Genomic DNA, 11,304 nt, shown 5'->3' on the forward strand with positions numbered 1-11,304 from the left:
GGCAAACACGGGAAGTGAGATAAGCTCCTTGGTTCCTTTCAAGGTGACCCTGGAGGACACATGTTCCCAAAGACAGCTGGAAGGTGATGAATTGCTGGTCAACCCGCACGAGACCACAAGTGAGTGGAAAATACAAACCATGTGCGTTGGGGGCCCAGGTGCACCCACAAACCCTCGGGAAGCCTGCATCTGTGCCGACTCCCAAGGGTCGGGGGTGCTCCCAGGAGCACTGTGGCTGTGAGGACCAGGCAGTTGAGGCGGGGGGTAGTGTTGAGCACAGGAAACCTGGGCAAGCAGACTGCCCAGGTGGAGGCCGGGAAGGCTGGGGAGGCTGAGGAGGCTGGGGAGACTTGGGGGTGACTGTGGAGCCACCTGGAAGGATGGGACACGCTACGAGCTTGGGGTTTCCAGCCTCACCAGTGAGACTGTTGTGAGATTGATGAGGCCCAAGGGGAGGCAGTGGGCTCACTCGTAGAAATGGAGGGAAGTCATCGGAGGCAGCCCGGGTGGTGTAGAGAAGCTTGTCCCACAGGGAAGGCACAGAGATGGGGCCCAGGGAAGGGGAGCTTGGGCTGGTCTCCTTGGCTGCAGCCCCTGGGATCCCGCTCCGTGCTGACAGCAGACCTCCTGGAAAACTTCCAAGGGCACAGCATTTTGATCAGCGTTCTCCGGAGAAGCAGAAGCTGCAGTGCGTGTGTGTACACAGCAAAGAGGTTTGTTGCAAGGGATTCACTCATACGGTGACAGAGGCTGAGATGTCCTGAGTGCTGCAGTCCGCAAGCTGGAGGCCCAGGAGAGCCAAAGGTGTGAGTGCTGGTCCAAAACCCAGTAGGGGGGATCCCTGGGTGGCTCAACGGTTTAGCACCTGCCTTTGGCTCTGGGCGCGATCCTGGAGTCCCTGGATCGAGTCCTGCGTCGGGCTCCCGGCATGGAGCCTGCTTCTCCCTCCTCCTGTGTCTCTGCCTCTCTCTCTCTCTCTCTCTATCACAAATAAATAAATAAATCTTAAAAAAAAAAAAAAAAAAAAACAGTAGGCTGGGGACCCAGGAAAGTCCAATCTGTCAGCATGGCTCTGAAGGCAGGAAAGGTCTAGTGTGCTGGCTCATGCAACCAGGCAGGAGGCGGTCTTTCGCACCCATCCGTCAACTGATTGGGTAAGGCCCACCCATGTTAGGGAGGACGACGTTCTACTTGGTCTATGCAACCAAATGTTAATCTCATCCGGAAACAGCCTCACAGACACCTGAATTAATGTTTGCCCAAATGTCTGGCCCCCATGGCCTGGTCAGGCTGACGCCTACAGTTAACCCTCACACAAGGCTTCTGTCCCCATCGTGGTGTGGTTGGTGTCCCACTTGACCAACTCCTGCCGAACCACGGAGTCCCTACACCCCCTTGCAAGGCTTCTGGAAGCTACTAAATCATTGCCAGGCAGGTGCTTGGAAGCAGGACAGAAAAGAAACAGTACTAAGTGCTTTGTCTACTGGGGCAACCGTGACAAACATCACTGCAAGGGCAGCTCCAGTCACAGACACTCACCGTCCCCCAGTACTGGAGGCTGAAGCCTGAGATCCAGGCGCCGGCAGGCGGGCTCCTCCTGAGTCCTCTGTGTGTGTGTGTGTGTGGATGGCTGTGCTCTCCCTGGGTCCTCACAGTGTCGGCCCTCCGTATGTGTCTGTGTCCTGATCCCCTCTTCTCATGAGGACCCCAGTGACCCCAGTGACCCTGTGTTACCTAGATCACCCCTGTAAAAGCCCATATGAAGGCACATAGAGGGTTATAGGACTTCACCATATGAATTCGGGTGGGTGGGGCTGGACAATTCAGTCTGTGAAATAAAAATGCGGATGCTGGAAAGGCGGGAGCACCCGGCTGGACATTACCCGGTGAGGCCAGTGTATGCATTTCCTATCACCACCGGAACATGGAACAGACAATCGCATGTTCAGGGGCTTGGAACCCGCGTTCTGTGGCTTCGCACACTCCAGAGGCCAGAAAGGGACCTCAGGGGGCCACAGGGCCACATCCTTTGAGCAGACTCTAGGGGAGGATCCTCTCCTTGCCTTTACCAGCATCTGGAGTCGCCCTCCTTGGCCGGTGGTCGTTCCTCCCTCTGCAAGGCCAGGAGGGCAGATCTGTGTCCTGTTTCCATTCTCTGCTAACTCTCCCTCTGCCTCCCTCGGGGGCCTTGTGGTGACACTGGGTCAGATCTCCCCAGCTCAGAGGCCCGAATCACACCTGCAAAGCCCCCTCGGCTGTAGAAGGGGACATTTGCAGGCCTCGGGGTTAGGATCTGGGTATCTCCGAAGGCCACTATTTAGCCAACCACAGCCAGAAAACCCACCAGCCGACTGCCATGTCCTGGGGAGCCCTAAAGGACACCTCGCTTGCCAGGCAAGGAGGCAGATGCTGGTGAGTGGGGCTCAGCGCCGCCAAGAGCTGCATGGAAGCCAGTCGCTGGAGGCCAGACTGAGGGCAGGAGATGCCCCTTTGGAGACAGACTCTGAGAGCAGCCAGCATGTGGTGGCCAAAGCAGCAGAGGCCAGGAGGGGGTGCTGTCACAGGAGCAGCAAACCTAGGATCCTGGGGCTTAGGGACAGCAGAGAGCTCTGACCCATCAGGGAAACAAGGCTTTCCTGGGCTGAGACCTGTGGGCAGCCAGGAGGTCCTGCTGGGACCTCCCTCTACATCTCTACCATCACAAGAGATCAAGGAGGTTGTGCAGGAGGCTGAGAGCGGTCGCCCTGTTTCTGGTTGAATTGTGTGCCCCAAATTTGCGTGTGCAGGCACCTCAGCGCTGACCCCCGGCACCTGACCCCCGGCACCTCAGCGCTGTTTGGAGACAGGTCCCTTAGAGAGGGGGCTCAGGTAGGACGAGGTCAGAGGGGTTGGGCTATTCTGCATGTGGGTGCTGTCTCACAGGGGTGCAAGGAGACTGACCTGTGAAAGTGTGGGCCGGGCCTCCTCAGTGTGGGCGGCCTCTCCCAGCCCGAGAGGAGCAGGGGAGGGAGGGCGGGCTTGCTCCCTGCCCTGTCTCTGCCCCACATCTGCCTGGCCCATGATCTCCTGCCTTGGGACTTGGACCGGAATATACTGGGTGGGCTCTCCTGGTCCTCAGGCTTCAGATTGCTGACCTTGGGACCCATCAGCCTCCATGACAATGGCAGGAGCCCATCCCCTATAATAAATCTATTAGTGTGTATTTATCCCACCGGTCCTGCTCCTCAGAACCCTGACCAACGCAAAGCTCACCTGAGAAGCACGTAACTCCCAGTTGCTGGGCCAGCCTCCTGTCTCTGCCAGAGCAGATGGCACAGCCTTGGGACATGGTATGGGGCCAGGAGTCTCCTGAATGGGTTCTGTTCCTCCCCCATCAAAAAGGTGAGCCTAGAGGAATGACTATGACAGGCAGAGGTCTTGGGGGCACATGTCTGTGTCCAGCAGGGGGGAGCACAGAGTGACCCACAGACAAGATGGCCTCTCACCTCGGCCACTCAGATGCTGCCCACTGGGCCCATGAGCAGAGCAGCCCTGGGGACAGATGAGGAGGCCCCTCCCCCCAAGCCTGTCCCACAGGCCACCGGTGAGTCCCCGCTACAATACCATCCCTTGGGAGGTCAGCCGGTCGCTTCAGAGACCTCTGCCTGTGAAGGGCAGCCCTGCATCTTTAGCAGAACCAACACAGAGGACAGGTTGGTCTGCTCTGAGCATAGAAGCTCAACCCACTCTGCGTGATGAGGGTCTACAGAGTGTTGGATTGTCCAACACAGGACCTGCATACAATGGCCCTGGACCACGGGACTCGATTTACAATGTGGCAGGAGGAGCTGCAGTGGGCCAGTGGCCATGAGGGTCCTAGCAGAGGCCACATCACCTAGAAACCGCCACCGCTGGCCCCACAGAGCATTGGGCGGCCTTTGGAAAGGTCAGCTGAGTGAAGTAAGTCAATCGGAGAAGGACAAACAGTGTATGTTCTCATTCATTTGGGGAATATAAATAATAGTGAAAGGGAATATAAGGGAAGGGAGAAGAAATGTGTGGGAAATATCAGGAAGGGAGACAGAACATAAAGACTCCTAACTCTGGGAAACGAACTAGGGGTGGTGGAAGGGGAGGAGGGCGGGGGGTGGGGGTGAATGGGTGACGGGCACTGAGGGGGACACTTGACGGGATGAGCACTGCGTGTTATTCTGTATGTTGGTAGATTGAACACCAATAAAAAATAAATTTATTATAAAAAAAAGGGAAAGGTCAGCTGAGGCCCTAGCTTGGGGTTGATACCTATGGGGATGAAGTGTCACGTTGTAGGAAGCAGTGTTCACTCCAAATCAATAAACATGGGCACTCTGTCCCCAACAAGGCTGGGACAGAGGGGTAGAAGCAGGAATGACCCACCTGGGGCCTGTGCCCACTGCCCTGTCCACTCACAGCTGTGCAGGTTGGAGGGGGCCACAACTTGACCTAGACCTCTCTAGGTCTCTACCTCTCTGTTCCTGCCCCTACACCCCTATGGCTGTTGCCCTGTCACTCCAGGTCCTTTGTCCAGAGACAAGGAGTCCCTAAATGAGCAGGGGGATGTGGCCATGACCATCAGAAAGCAGCAGGACTACAGTCAGGTGACAGGGCCCTGGGCTGTCCACGAGCAGCCTGTCCAGGGCTGTTTTATTGGCTCATGGACAGAGCAGCAGCCCTCCTGGGAAGGGAGTGGGCCCCAGGGGCTCTGACCCTCACATGAGGCTCTGACTGGCCGTTGCCTAGGCCAAGGGAGGTGGCCACCGGGAGGGAGGGGATGGGGCTCAGGCAGCCTGCCCTGGCCCTGAAACCAGCTGCGGGGCAGCGGCTATAGTCTGTTGTCCTCCAGCAAATGCCCAGGGCCAGAGGGAGCTGCACCACCGACCTTCACCCTGGGGGATGCCTGTCTCAGCAGGAGGGAGCCTCAGCTCCAGGGATGTGCCCTGGCGCCACACGAAGCCTTCCCCCTGCAGGCCTCGTCCTCTGCTGTCCCCAGTCCTCCCCACAAGACCTCCGGCATGGATGTCTGTCCCACAAGGAACCTCAGCCAGCTCCCCAACACTGAACTCCAAGACGTCCAGGCCTCTTGCATGGCGGGCACACCCGAGTCTCTCTTCCTGAGGCCTGGCATTTTGCACGTGGTGGGCATGACATGGGTTGTCAAAATTCTCAATGATTTCCGTCCTGGTTTCAGCAGTTCCAGGGTCCCCATGAGTCTGCTTCAGCTCCCCCACCCAGGACACAGTCAGAGCACCCAGGGCACATCTAGGAGCACTGTGTCCAGGCCCCTCCAGACTGGCTGGCACAACGCAGTGCTGGTGGTGAAACACTGAGTCTCACCTGGGCCTCCGGGGTGGCCATGACCAAGTAGCATGGACCAGGGGGTGTAAACAGCAGATGTTTATTCTCTCGTGGTCTCGAGGCTGGGAGTCTAAGACCCCAGCGTAGGGCGAGGGAGAATCCGGTCCAGTGCCTCCCCCCGGGCTAGCGGGTTGCTGGTCATCTCTGGGGTTCCTGGCAGGTAGAAGCATCACCCTGGTCTCTGCCTTCACCTTCACACACCTTCTCCCAGTGTCTGTCTGCTTTCCCTTTGCCTGCTGCATCCACCAAACAGGACCCCCCAGGCCTGGGCATCCCCAGCCCCAATCCCAGCAGGACAGTTCTAGCCTGGGCGTCCCTGCGTCCAAACAAGCTCCGGAGCCCAGACAGACCCGCCTTCAACCAAACTTCCCATTCTCTGTCCACTTGACCTAGGCCTTCTCTGTTCCTGCCCCTACAGCCCTATCTTGCAGCCACCAGAGCCAAAAATATATACGCCCAAATCAAGTGCACAGAGACAACCCACTCCTGGCTGGCCACCTCCATCTCCCTGGGGCAACCACCTCCAATCAAATACACCTCAAACTTCCCCGTTTCCACCCTCATGGAATTATCATTCACACACCATAAAATCCACTAATTTGAAGTGTATAGTTTGGGGGCACCCGGCTGGCTCTGTCGGTGGAGGAGACTCTTGGTCTCAGGGTTGTGAGTTCGAGCCTCATGGTGGGTACAAACGTCACTTAAAATTTTTTGAAATCTTTAAAAAAATTTAAAAATCAAGTGTACAGTTCAGTGTTGTGTGTTTTAAGGCATATTCACAGGGTTGTGCAATCATCACCACCGATTTAACATTTCAACATCCCCAAAAGAAACCCTGCCCATCCCCCCCGAACCCGGCCCCAGGCGAGCACGAATCGGCTTTCTGTCTATGGATTCACCTGTTGGCAAACATCACAAATATTTCACATCAATGGGATTATACGACATGCAGCCTCCTGTGTCTGGCTCCCCTCACGCTGCATCCTCAAGGTTCCTCCACACCAGCCTGTGTAGATCCCATCCTATTCTACGGCCGGATGGGATTCCGCGTCCTGGATGGGCCACACTTGGCTGGTCCACTCATCACCGGTGGCCCTTGGGATGTGTTCCCCACCTTCCCTACCCCCGGCCTTTGGCTGCCGTTTGAGTGTGCGTAGGTTTCCGTTTCTCTGGGAAGCATCCAAAGGGGAACTGTTGGGTCACACGGTGACTCTATGTTTAGCCTCTGGAGGAACTGCCCGTCTGCACCCTGAGTGGCTTCAGCATTTCCCATCCCCGCCAGCTGTGAGCGGGCGCTCTGTGTCTCCACGCCCTCATTCCTGCATCTCCACGCCCTCATTCCTGCGAGTGAGTAGACACTAGCTTTTCTTGGTGGCCGTCCTGAGGGGCAGGAAGCCATCCGAACCTCCCTGACGACTAGTGATGCTGCTGAGTATCTTCCCGTGTGCTTATTGGCCATTTTACGTCTTCTCTGAAAAAACGTTGATTCAGATCCTCTGTCCATTTTTTTAAGTCGCGTTATTGGTGGGGTGGGGTGGGAGGGAAGTGGAGGTTGTTAAGAGTTCTTCGCAGGTCCTAGCTACTCATCTTTTATCAGATCTATGATTTGCAAATATTTTCTCCCATTTCGTGGGTTTTTTCCACATCCCCTGTGATATCCTTTGACACACCAAAGTTTTAAAGTTGGGCCACAGGTCTAACTAACGTGTTTTTTTTTTCTTATGTTGCTTCTGCTTTTGGGTTCGTGTGTAAAAAACTATCGTCTAACACAAGGCTGAAGATGTGGAGGACCGTGATCCATCTGAGAGCATTTTGAGTTGATTTTTGTGCATCACATGAGGTTGGGGCCCCTTGACTCCGTGGCGAGCGGATGCACCCAGCTGTCCCAGCATTGTTGAGAAGACTGTTCTTCCTCTCACCGAATTGTCTGCCCCCCATCACCACCGTACTGTTGAAACCAACAGACCAGCAATGTGTGCAAATGTCCCTGGGCTCTAGGGATCCTCAATCTGGCTTCACGCGGTCTGGTACACAGGGGCACCACTGTGGCGTGATGACCGCAGTTCCCACTGAGCTCCTGTCAGGAAGTGTGCGTCCTGCAACTTTGTTCATCTTTTTTGAGGTTGTTTGGGCTCCTCTGAGGCCCTGGCGGTCCCCAGTTATCTTCAGGATGAGCTCATGAAAAGCCTGCCGGGGTTTCAACAATGACTGTATGGAGGCTGTGGGTGAATTTGGAGAATTCCGGCTTTGCAACAGCACCACATCCCCCAATCTGGGAGCCCCGGGTATCCATCCACTCAGATCTCCATTCCTTTCCACCACGTTCCTTCACTCTCAGTGTGCAGCTGCGACACTTCCTTTACTAGATTTATTACTGGGTATTTTGTTCTGTTCCCAGCCATTGCAAGTAGGGGCGTCTTCGTGACTCCCCTTTTTGGACGATTCATTGCTAGTGTACGTTGTTAGCATGCTGCTGTATTCGGATTATAAACTTTCTTTTTTCTCTTCCTTTTTTTTTTTTTTAAATATAAAACCATCCTGTGCCAGGCCTGCCTTCCAGTCTCTGCCAAATGCTGGGATGGTGGCTGACTCCCTCCTGTAGCACACTCTGCTTGAACAGCCTGTTTGCTTCATTTAGGTGGTCCTCATCTATTCCCCTGGGAGACCAAGGGGCAGGGGCGGGGTTCAGTGACCCCCCCCCATAGCACCTGTGTTCCATGGGAGCCGTCAGCTCAGCCCCTGCAGCTAAGCCTGCCAAGAAGCCTCTTAGTCTAGCAAGCCTAAAGGAGGCAGAGACCTCCCACCTCCCCTAGGCCAGGCCCTGCTCCACATTTCACCCACCCAAGAATACTTGGAGCAGCATTACCACAGATTGGGAAACTGAGAAACCAGCATGAAATCGTAGGGAAGACTCGGAGCCAGACCTGGGGTGGGGGTAGAGCAAAGGCCCACTCTTCCTGCCAGGCTGTCCACCCCCTGGCTATCCTCCTCATACCTCCAGCCCCCTTGCCCTCAGGGCAGCCAGCCCCTCACAGGATGGTGTCTCTCCCTGTCCCAGGCACACAGTACAGGCAAGTCAGTCCCTCATTCTCTAGCAGCCCCTCTGGGTGCTCGTCCTTTCTCAGATGTGCCCCCTGAATGCCCACCTGCCCCCATTGCTCCAACCTATGTCATCTCACTGCCACCCGTGATGTTTAGCTTTGCATGTCAGGGTGAGCAGCTGCTGGGTGACCAGACTGGCCGTGATTTCTGGGGACGTCTGGAAGGGTATCTCTGGATGACATGAGCTCGAATCAGCAGACTCGGCACAGTTGATGGCCCTCCCCAGAGTGGGTGGGCCTCACCCAGGCCCCTTAAGGCCTGGATAGACCAGGAGAAGGAGGAAAGAGGGATTTGCCTCCTTGTCTGCCTCACCCGCTGAGCTGGGACATCTCATCTCATCTTCTCTGGCCCTGGAACTGGGACTTACACTGCCGGTGCCCTGGTTCCCAGGCCTACAGGCTCAGGCTGAATCACAGCATCAGCCTTCCCAGGTCCCTGGCGTGCAGGCGGCAGGCAGTGGGGCATCCTGGGCTTCTCGAGCACGTGAGCCAGTGTGCAACATTGGACCTCCTTACATCTCCTACTGCTGAGTCTCTAGAGAGCCCAGAACCACTGCTGGTGGGTCCCCTGTAGTCCCCACAAGGTCAAGTTGGTGGGCCACTGGGTAGAGCACTTCGGAGGTGGTCCCAGGGCAGAGCCCACCTGTGCCAGGCACCCAGAGGTGGCCCATTTCCCCTGTGAGCCCGGGGGCGTGTAGCGTGGATTCCTCTGCGGGGCTGAGGCACCTGCTGACATATGCCCCCATTCAGTGCAGCAGCCAGGCCTGTGCAGAGACCCTCAGGTGGCCCCCCGCCCCCGTAGTCAGATCTAACACAGCTCCATGCTGGGCTTCAGACCCATCTGCTGGCCCCCTACATCAGCATCTAGCTCTCTTGCCCCTTTCTGCCTCCATCTCCTGGCTTATTTCTTCTCCTCCAAATGTACCCCCTTTGCCTGGAATGCTCTTCCCCAGCAGCGCACAGGTCTGGCTCCTTCTCAGTCCTCGGGGCCTCGGTGTACCATGGACTCCTCCATGCCCCCAGTGCTGGGAGACTGCCCACCTGATACTATTAAATTATCCTGGGAATTCCCGCCCTTCCCAGCATTGACCTGATTGTTGTGGGGTGACATCCATCACCTCGAGCAAGTTCTAAGGTCCTTGAGAGATGAGGTCCTGGCTGTCCACCTCCCGCAGCCAGGATCTAGAGTAGCACCTGGGGCGCCCACTAACTAGTGGATGCATACCTGAAGACAAAACATGCTAGCTGGACTTGACTTGCTCTGAGGGCCAGTGGATGGAGCTTCTGCCCTCCACCTAGCTCCCCGATGGTGGGCTCATGAGCCCCCTCTGCTCCCCTTCCCAGAGGGCCCCGGGAAGGCCCTTCTCAGAGGATTCATCCCACAGCTTTGGCAGGAAATGAACCTATCACTGTGGTCAGTGGGGGCCTGATGGGAGAGCAGAGTGCCCAGGACATGTACGCAAGCATCCTGTCACCCTGGAGACCTCTTCTGCCTCCTTTTCCGCAAAAAGAATCCTAGCAGGGCCACCTGGGGAGCTCAGTTGGTGAAGCACCTGCCTTCAGCTCAGGTCACGATCTCAGGGTCCTGGGACAGAGCCCTCCAACATGCTCCCTGCTCAGCAGGGAGCCTGCTTCTCCCTCTCCCTCCTGCTTGCACACTCCCTCTCCCTCTCTCTCAAATAAATAAATAATCTTTTTTTTTTAAAAAAAAAAAGGGGTCACTAGCAGACCCCAAGTGAGGATGTAAGCCATTTTTATTATAACGTTATCTCAACACACACAAACACTACACTATGTACAAACACATGCGCATAGCTCTTATACAAGCAGGAAGCCAGGATGGACTTTGATTTTATTATTATATTTTATTTATACCCCAACTTTTTTTTTAAGTAGGCTCCACACCCAACACTGGGCTTGAACTCACCATCTCCAGATCAAGAGTCCCATGCTCTACCAAGTGAGCCAGCCAGGTGCCCCCAGAACAGATTTTTTTAAATTAACCACCAAGAAAACTACAGAAATAAGAGTACAGAGACAGGAGTAAGCTAGGGCTGCTCTGGCTAATAGGAAGCTGCTGGCCACCCAGGGCCATTCCCACCGCAGTGAAGTACAATGAAAAATCTGGGTCCTGCTGGGTGGTGGCACTGGCCCCGTGTCAAGGGGTCAGCAGTCATTTGTGCCAGGGTTACACAGAACATTTCCACTTCTTCATCTGAGAGTCACCAGGCCACAGGTCCGCTCTGTCACCTGGGGAGAAGCACTGCCCACTTGACGGGCCCCCTCCTGGCGGCATCCCCATCAGCCTGCCCCCCGCCCCCATCTTCAGAAAACCGACTTGACTGTGGGGCTGGCCTCCACCGGGGTGAGCAGAGTACACAGTGTTTGGAGGCTGTCCTACAGGTGGCTGGGGTCTCCTGGACATTTAACGCCGGTCACCGTCTCAGGGACCTTTCCAAGCAGACACTGTCACCGTGCTCAACGACTGCCCTTACCGTGGGATGACCAGGATTTTCAAGCCAGGCCGGCTGGCTGTCAGGCTCACCACCCACCCTGGGGGGCACTCGCTGCTGCATCACCTCCTCCAGGGAGCCTCCTTGGATTGTCCGAAGCGCCTGGGGAAGGCCGAGAGAAGGGGAAGGTGTTCGCAGGGCGCCGCTAGGCCGGCGTTGGGCTGGGGGCACCCAGGTCTGACCCCCGCCGAGCGCGCGCCCCGGGGGCGGGGCTGCGCGCTCGGGCGGCCGGGGCCGGGGGCGGGGCGGGGCGGGGGCGGGGCGGGGGCGGGGCGGGGCGGGGCGGGGCGGGGCCGGAGCGCCCTATAACAGGCGGC

This window comes from Vulpes lagopus, chromosome 11 (assembly GCF_018345385.1).
Source record: "Vulpes lagopus strain Blue_001 chromosome 11, ASM1834538v1, whole genome shotgun sequence".
Taxonomy (NCBI): domain Eukaryota; kingdom Metazoa; phylum Chordata; class Mammalia; order Carnivora; family Canidae; genus Vulpes; species Vulpes lagopus.